Here is a 10,000-nt window from a genome sequence, read left to right as displayed (position 1 = left end):
GACTATATTTCTACCATACGTCGTATTCCAAACAAATCACCAACGTACAGATTAATATTCATAAAAATTACATCACACTTTGATATCGATTTTTGTGTGTTAAAGTTCAAGCTTCTTTTATCAAAACATTTTATCGCTTGAGAGGCACACTCAGCGCTAGGAGAGAGGTGTCAATATCAACGTTGCATTAACTTTTCCACAGTTATAAGAACATTGATAAGATAGTCAGATACCCGAGATAATTATTGTAAAATGTGTTTCAAGATATGGGAAATTGTACAGCTTTACTGTTAAGTTAGGAACTATTTATTTATACAGAAAGTTATATTTCATTTCACACTGTGTAATGGTATATAGATATTCTTTATCCAGTATTTTCAGTTATTGAGGTACAAAACTTTGGATTTCTTTTACAGAGGATGACGTCAGAATCGATCAATATCGTAGAACATAAATATTGATACCGAACAGTCGCCTCACAATAGAAATGTACCATTGCAAAGGATAGCTTTAGAGCGAAACATTTACGGAAAAGCCGAAGCCTGTTGAAAGATCTAACCTTCTCTCAAGGTCATTCGCGCGTATGCGTTTGTAATATTGAATAACGCAGTAATTGATAACATAAATGTCTTTGTATAATAATGATACTATTGCAGAATTGATATGTACGAGTGTATGATAACCATTTACTATCATGATTTAAGCGTAAACAGACATAACAAAACAAAAGAGGATGACAAGCTGAAATCATAACTTCCGCTAGGGTAAATGTTCAGAATGCTTCACAAACGGTATATTTCCACCATGCGTCAAAAAGCAAAGATAAAAATAGACCGAAAGTGTATATAGAGTGCCATAACTTCCTGCTGGCACTACCCTTTACTATCTGTCAGCTTGAGAGGCATATGGACAAGAAGAGAGAGAGAGAGAGGGATGGGGGAGGGGAGAGGGGAGAGGGAAAGTTGATGAAAATAGCTGAATTCGTTAGGCTTGTAGAGATAGATGGGCGTGGCTGTAGACGGATAGATGAAGAGATAGTTCGTGTTCGTGTCTGCGTTCGTGCGTGGATGATTAGTGTGCGTGGAAGGAAGCCACGGGTGTGAGCTTTGAATTTGCAGTAGTGACTGTACAAGCATGTGAAGGCGTGCTGTTTAAATCAATATTTTTTAGTCTTTTTGTATAATCAGAAGAGCTTTCTTATGTTACACTGTGGTACTTTGTTTACGTACTTATTCATGCATATTAATACTTTTTTTTTTTTTTGTAAATACCCCTAAATATGAATTTATTTTCATAATATTTTGACGGTCATCCAACAGCGCTGCCCTTTTTTTTCTTTTTTTTTTTCATTCCCGAGGTTCATACATGCCAGATCTACTTCGGGAGTTTTCCCTTGGTATTTTTTGTGGTGTCAGTCACATGGTCTCTGAAGTAATTCTTTCATACGGTTAGGAAGTTCTTTAGAAAGAGTTTCCTGAAATGGTTGGGACATCTGTCAGGTGCCTGGGACTGAATAGAAATTTTCGTCGGTGGTTTTGACCAAGTTTGATGGGCCTGTGGTCTGCTTGCTGTATGGTTGATGTTACAGCTACTGCTAATACTATTTTCAAGACTTATCAGTATTTATGTGCTGAATTTTCTAATTATTTTATGCTATTACTGATATTACTACTATTGTTATTATTGTACTTCTAGGACTTCTATCTCTACTGTTATTATGTTAAAAACGCTACGGTTGTTGATACAACAGCAATAATAATGCAACATTATACTCCTGACAATAATATCCATTCTTAGGCTAGTTCATTATTGCAAACAGACCAAGAACATCATGCTAAGTGTAGCAGGGGAACCAAAAAGAACCCTAATGTTTCATTCGAAGACGAACATTCCTTTGTATAGGAGTTTGCGATTACACAGCAAATTTGTGCAACATCATCCTTTAATCTTTGCTTATACTCCTTGTTCTGTTCAAGCACAAAGCCATGTGTTCTTGTGTGTTGTCTCTATACGAATGTCAAAGAGAATCCGATATCTAAATAACCGAAATTTCACAGAAAGAAAGAAAATGATTGTTTTTGACTCTTGACGTAGATTCTGGTGATTAGATTCTTAGAATATATTATTTTCTGTGGTTTGAATTAAACTAGATGAGTGATTTATTGCATTTCAGCGTCAGATCGTAAGATACCTTGACCTTGAGAGGTTGACATACTGTATAGTTGCAACAATAAAGCGTCGTTGGGATCGATATGTTTGTTGCACATCTACGAGGTCGCCTGTTAGCCATGTGCACGTATTACTTCTTCAGCCATATTTTCCTTTGTCATCCTCTTTAATGAATACGGATGCAAAGAAAATCCACCATTACTTTGCTAAAAAAAATGAAGGAACCAGCCGAGAGTTTCCTACTTGGATATTTTCTTTAGTTATACATAGTAATAACTTATGAATAAAAGGAGTAACTATGACTTCCGCCATGTCGCAATGGGATCAGAAACAGGCATACGCAATATAATGAATATTTTCTTTCCCTTCAATTTTCCATTATATATATATATATTTTGTCCCCATGAAACAAGAGAAGGTCTGGCCGGTTGGCAGACATCCAAAGAGGATCCCTCACCAATGACATGTGTTTACTTTGGCTGAGAAACCGCACTATCTCCCCACGCGGAGGAAATTTGAGGAAAGGGTGCCGATTAAATTGGTATTTCTTGATTTTCTGGAGCGGGTGACTCATCATTATAAATGTCAACCAACTGGAGTCCTCTACACTATTTCACAAACACAGCAGTTTCCATGGCAACCACTCCTGCAAACATTGACGGGAAAAATTGCAATGGAAGGCCAGGAGCGTCAGCTGGCTTTGGTGGCGAACAGTGCGAGGCTCACCGCAAACATTTTGAACACGTTCATGTGACTTAAACTATTGTAAGATTCTACTTGGATGTCTATTTGTTTGTCTTCCGGTCTCTCTCTCTCTCCTTCTCTCTCTCTCTCTCTCTCTCTCTCTCTCTCTCTCTCTCTCTCTCTCTCTCTCTCTCTCTCTCTCTCTCTCTCTCTCTCTCTCTCTCTCTCTCTCTCTCTCTCTCTCTCTCTCTCTCTCTCTCTCTGAAAGCACTGCACTCTGTACATTGCATTACTTGTAACGCTGTATCTGAGAACAGCTGATTAAGTTCTGTTATCCAATATATATATAATAGTATTTGCATTCATATAGCTGTACTAATTCTTTTAGTCTTAAGGTCTTGTTCTATAAATATTTATCTACGCCTCTCGCAGGCCACCCAAGCACACTACGCCTTTTCACGTATAAACAGTACAACCACTATACTCAGAGGCCCTACTCTACCGACCCATATAAAGAAATAGGCCGTACAATGACGTCACGTGGGAATTCATATGATGTCATGTAACAAGCCTACGGGCCTGAATATAAACGCTCCCCTCGGAAAGTCTCAACAGACAAGGGGACACCGAGGGAGTTACCATAGCTCCACTGTACCATTGCTGCCCAAGAATAAACCCTGTTAACCTGAACTTTCGTCTGGACTTCTGCCCGCTACCACGGTGTCACACCGACACCTTAACCTGAGATTGCTGAACGAGACTCTGTCGAGAAACGCCTGCTGACCGCACAAATCGGCCACCTTACAGTGGTGAACAGCGTCGGGATTCGATCTCCCACAAGTCCTGCCTCCGACCAGACGAAGAGACAAGCCCTGACCCTGCCAGACGAACAGGTCCCATCAGGTAGCAGCATCCAATGCAAACAAGCCAACAGGTGTCCCCTCTCTGCTGAACACTGCTAGCAGACCTGCTGTCCGTGCTGTCTCCACGGAAAACTCTGCCGCACACGCACCGTCAATCAAGCGTGTTGCCATCTTACGCACACAACGCCACCCAAGTGTGCCACCGCTATCAACGTTATTGAAGGCGCCTCAGTCCGCCCTACGAGGGAATTACAGGCCCAGCCGTGCCCGACCCAGAGCCGAAGTCTGGGATTCCAGTGAAGAGCATCAGACGTAAAGGCATCGATTACGACACACAGACCATCATCCGTAGACGTACCGCTGACAACGAAGAAAACACAGAACATCACCTGCAGACGTACCGCTGACAACGAAGAAAACAAGGTTAGTCAGAGTTTTTGTCAAGGCACAATTTTTTTTTAGTCAGGATTGTAATTTAGGATTTTTTTTTTTTCCCTCTCTTTGTACAATTTCCCATGTGTGACGATTTTTTTTAAGTGTATCTGACCTGTTATTTTTTCCAAGTGTTACGATTTCATTTTCTCCAAGTACACCATATTACAAGGAGACTGTTACCACTTTCCCCGTGACCGCAGTGACGATTTGTTTAGTTTCCCATGCCCATAGAAAACGGACTCACTCATGCTGCCTCACTCACGGGTCGTACCTTTTCAATACCTCATTCATTCATTCTGACGTTATCTTCTGGTTTCCTACATGCCTAAACTTCCAGCTGCTAAAAGTCAACTTGTATTACGAAATAGAAATTTAGCTGAAGAAGCAAATGCACACATTTTAGGAGTTACACTCGACACTCACAACACACAAGGCATTGCTGAACACGTGCCTCCCTCAGAGCTCACGCACGAACATACACACATACACCCTGCTGACTTACCACCCTCACTCACCCCTATGTCATCCCCGGCACGCACTTATACCCCTGAAAGCCCATCCCACCCTTTTTCTAACGCCTCACCACATATAAACATGACTACATCAATCCTCCAGCCTATCACCACCATCACCAAGTTTGACGGTACAGGAAAAGTATCAACATCAACTCTGTTCCATGACACTGAATCTTATGTACTTTCCACTGAACCTAATATTAACAGGAACTCTGTTGACTTTCAACATAAATGCATGCAGCACGTTGTCCAACGCATTGACAGGAGTGTACCCATAATTGAATCACTCTTTAACAGTGTTGATATGGATGTCAATCCATGGATAGATTTCAAGAAAACCTTCGGTGACTACTTCGCAAATACCAAAGCAACTTCGTGTCTCGAATATGATAAATTAATGTCTTTAAGGTGTAAATCTGTTGCTTACACTGATCTTCTGCTCTTACAAGCAGAGGCTAAGACTGCTTTTGCCAGATTCATGAAAGCCCTGAGTAAGGACGCAAGCAAGGCGAATCTTTACGCTGCTATTGAGCCGATAAAGAAGGATTACTTGTCGTTTGTGACTGAGTTTCTATTGATTACTAGTCTACCTCATGAAGCCAAGTTAACAATGTCCGATCTATTCGTCCCGCCCGAAAGACCCGAAAATATTGTACCTGTTTTTTCTAAGACCTGTAAAACCATCCCAGATCTCCAAGGTCCCCTACAGACAGTGAGTGCACATACCAAACAAGTAAATTTCTCAGAACGACCAGCCCGGGCGCCCTCTAGCTCGGCGGCTCGTCCGACGTCCTCGACGACCCGCTCGTTTACTCGCTCCCCTGCGCGCTCGCCGGCTCGTGCTCCGACTCGTACGCCTTCTCGTATTAACAACCGTGAGATTTATCACCAGCACCGAGGCGCACGCCCACGTCGCGATGAAACTACCTGGTTACCCTCTGTAGACGCCTGTTACCATTGTCTTCGCCCTGGACACATAGCTCGCGATTGCCGTGATAGACCTTACTGCCCTTATCATCACAACGTTGGTCACAGGTGGTATGAGTGCCGCGCATTCCCTGACCGCGTTCGACAAACAAAGAATGAGTTGTACAAGAGACGCGCACAGTCTTCAGTTTCCACTAATTTTTTAGATGCTCATCCACAGGATTAATACGATCCCCTGACTACATTGCCTGCTTAGCTACGGTCAAGACACGTAATGACGTGCCCTCTTGCGGTGCCCCTCTCTTGTTCACACAAGTAAATGGAAAAGATGTTTACGCTTTTATTGACTCTGGTAGTGCCATCAGCATCGTTCCTGCAGATACTTTGGTTGTTCTTGGAATTTGTACTCCCTGCAAGCCTTCCCCCTGGCTCGTTCATGGAGCCAGCGGCGCAAATTTGAACGTTTTCGGTAAGACCGTTCTCACGGTCACTCTGTCAAATGAATCATACTCGCACCCATTTGTTACTGTTGATAACCAAGTGATACCGTGAGATGTGCTCCTTGGCCATGATTTCTTGTATAACACAGGACTTGTTCAAGTCCCTGAAGGAAGTGTTGCCATTCATGGTGAATGCATTTACGAACTCACTCCTCTCAGCCAAGCATGGCTTCGTTGTAATTCGGTTCTCACATCATCTAGTGTGCATGATGTTGACTCAAGGTTTCCCCGCGTGCCCGCTGTCGTACCAGCCACGCCTGTTGATGTTTTTGCTGATTCTTGGCACGCAAAGATGAATGCGCCGTTGCCGCCGTCACACGAGGACGCAGTCTCCTCAAGGTTTCCCCGCGTGCCCGCTGTCGTACCAGCCACGCCTGTCGATGTTTTTGCTGATTCCCGGCACGCAAAGATGATTGCGCCGTTGCCACCGTCACACGAGGACGCAGTCTCCTCAAGGTTTCCCCGCGTGCCCGCTGTCGTACCAGCCACGCCTGTCGATGTTTTTGCTGATTCCCGGCACGCAAAGATGATTGCGCCGTTGCCGCCGTCACACGAGGACGCAGTCTCCTCAAGGTTTCCCCGCGTGCCCGCTGTCGTACCAGCCACGCCTGTCGATGTTTATGCTGATTCCCGGCCCGCGAAGTTGAACGCGCCGATGCTCCCGTCACCTGAGGACCCAGCCTCCTCAGCGCCTGTTGATGTATTATGTTCTTTGAAGTCCGAGCACGACGTCTCACAGCACTTCACGTGGACCCCAGCGTCCGATGCACCCTTTTGCGTAACTAATGAAAGTATCACATTGCCACCATTCACGGATTGTATGGTGCCGGTGAGCGTGCCATTTACGAATGGCACGGTATTGGTGTGTCCCGATGGTGTAAGGATACATGGTTTAGTAGCCCTACCCGCGCTTTACACGGCGAAGGATGGTCAATTTTCGTTACGTCTGATCAACGTTAACGAGACCCCGGTTTGCCTGGAGCGTGCAACGAGAGTGGTTGACTGCGAAGTCACGCACCTCCCGGTAGTTGAGCATGACTTACCTGTTCCTGTGCTAGCCACCATCACCACACCTGCCTCTGGTTCGCCAACACCTACAATCCCGAATGTTGCAACGAATGTTTTCCCTCCTGTCGAGATTCCCGAAGGAAATGTAGTATTGGAAAGACTATTCACAGACTTTCCTCAGTTGCTCCCCAGTGAAAGCCGTCCCATCGGACGTACAGATATTCTACAGCACTCTATTGACTTAGAAAAAGACGCACGCCCAGTATACATTCCTGCTTATCGCGTTCCGCATAGCCGCAGACAGGATTTTGAAAAGCAAACAAGTAAATTACTCGAGCTCGATTTAATTGAGCCCAGCACGTCGCCATGGAGCGCCCCTATGATTTTGGTACCTAAGAAAGATGGCTCATTACGCCCAGTCGTGGACTACAGACGTCTAAATACCTCACCATACCTGACCGTTATCCAATCCCTAGTTTACGCCTCCTCTTACAGGACATAGCCACTGGACACTGTATTTTCTACAGTTGATTTGCAGCAAGGATTTTTTCAAGTACCTTTAGACCCCAATTCAAGAGAAAAGACAGCATTTTCCACCTCATATGGACACTTTCAGTTTAAGCGAATGCCCTTCGGTTTACGAAATTCTCCCATTACATTTTCTCGTCTCATGGCCGCGGTCATGACCGGCCTGATTGGTAACACAGTTTTTTTGTATCTTGATGACTTGTTAATTGTATCTAAAAACGTTGCTGAACACGAAACCAAGCTAAGAAAGATATTTGAGAGACTTTCTAATGCAGGACTGACCCTAAATCCGAAGAAATGCATGTTTTTTCAGAGCCAGATCGATTACCTTGGCCATACTATTGACTCGAATGGACTGACCCCAAACTCAAGGAAAATAGATGATATTCTAGATTACCCTAAGCCAAAGGACGTTAACCAGGTTAAGTCCTTCCTTGGCCTTGCGGGTTTCTATAGGCCCTTCATAAGAAATTTTGCTCAGATTGCTGCCCCCTTAACTCGTCTCTTTTCTAAAGACGTCCCGTTCACATGGAATGATGAACAACAAAGTTCTTTTGATAAGCTAAAGTCTCTTCTTACCCAGGCCCCTGTTCTCACCTTCCCTGATTTTGATAGTCCTTTCACATTAGCCACTGATGCCTCCACTTTGGGCCTCGGTGCAGCCCTCATGCAGAAAACTAACGGTCGACTACGACCTATTGCATTTGCCAGTAGAAAGCTGAATTCCGCTGAGACTCGTTACAGTGCTACAGATTTAGAATCATTAGCTGTTGTATGGGCACTTAAACACTTTAGAGAACTTATTCTAGGTTACGATATTGAAGTCTTAACAGATCATAGGCCCTTGTGTCACCTCCTTGCAGAATCCAAGTCCCCTAGCGGTCGACAGGCCAGATGGATAGATACGCTATTAGAATTTAATCCAGTAATACGATACACTCCAGGTGCAAGTAATAAGGTTGCAGATTCCCTTTCTAGAATTCCAGTCTCACACTTAGACGTGTTGAATGCAGATGACTTACGTACGAAGCAAAGAGAAGATGTACTCTATAAGGACTTAATCCAGTCATTAGAAAAGGACCCTTCCCGCCCTCTACCACCACGTAGATATGTTCCCACGAGGGATTTGTACTTACAAGACGGTATACTTTTTCGACGTTCCGCCCCCAAGAGGTCGCGCGGCTGTAGACAACGCCATATTTACACACAGCTCGTTATACCCGAGTCACTCGTACCCACGGTACTGCAGCTTCTACATGAAGCACCCACAGCAGCCCATGCGGGCATTGACAAGGCGGTACAGACCGCACGTAGTCGTTATTTCTTCCCTAGAATGGGACCCCGAGTTATTGAACACGTTAAGAAATGCCAAACCTGCCCCCTTTACAAAGGTTCCACTTCGGCACCTGCTCCCTCTCTGACATATGATATTCCTGAACGCCCCTTCCAGCGTGTTAGTGTTGACATTCTTTCCGGTTTTGCTACTTCCGCTGCAAATAACCGCTATTTACTTGTCTTCATCGACAATTTCTCACGCTACTGTGAACTAATCCCCATCCCTGATAAGTCAGCATTAACCATTGCACGAGCTTTCTTAGAGTATATTATTTGTAGGCATAACACACCTGATGAATTAGTCTCTGACAATGGAACTGAATTCAACAACTCGTTGCTACAATCAATTTGTGACACTCTTCAAGTGAAGAAGATTAACGTCTTACCTTATAGACCGCAAGCAAATGGTATCACAGAGAGGCTAAATCGCACAATTCTTAACATGCTCCGTGCCACACTCTCCACACACTCATTAGACTGGGATGAATGGATCCCCATTGTTCAAATGGCTATCAATAGCACTTACCACAGCATTTTAGGTGACATTCCACACTTCATTCTTTATGGTGAAGACAGAAGGCTCCCCTATGAGCTTATAGAACAAAACCCCTCCCCTGTATACACAGATGACTTTGTAAGATTGACTATTGCTAGAAAATAGGAGATTTACAAACAGGCGCGTGAACACCTACAAGTGGAGCGGGACAAGATTATAGCCCAACAACATCGCCTCGCACGACGTAAAGACGTAGACATCGGCGTATTAGTTTTTCACCAAATTATTGACAGGGCTCCTCCTATGCCAAAGCTATCACCCAAATTTGAGGGACCATTTCGTGTAATACAAGTCAGAAATAATAAAGCCCTTTGCAAATCACTCGTAAATGGTGCTCAGTCATGGTTCCATTTCGATACGCTTAAGCTTGCAAGCAAATACTACGAAGACGAATTCAACAGACTACACCCGAGTAACGCTAACATATCTCCTAAATGAATACCCAAATATTCACTCTTCATTTTTTTTTCCCCTCACATT

At 44.0% G+C, this 10,000-nt stretch overlaps 1 protein-coding gene across 2 annotated transcripts in view; it reads left to right on the top strand.

Moving 5' to 3' along the window:
• LOC122250657 (uncharacterized) overlaps positions 1–10,000 on the top strand; it is a 16,668-nt gene that overhangs the window by 790 nt on the left and 5,878 nt on the right. The window lies entirely within an intron of this gene.

This window comes from Penaeus japonicus, unplaced genomic scaffold (genome assembly GCF_977035675.1).
Source record: "Penaeus japonicus unplaced genomic scaffold, GWHDUDI00000001_assembly GWHDUDI00000003, whole genome shotgun sequence".
NCBI lineage: Eukaryota > Metazoa > Arthropoda > Malacostraca > Decapoda > Penaeidae > Penaeus > Penaeus japonicus.
Note: the sequence above shows the minus strand (reverse complement) of the source record. Positions and strands in the feature narration are given on the sequence as shown.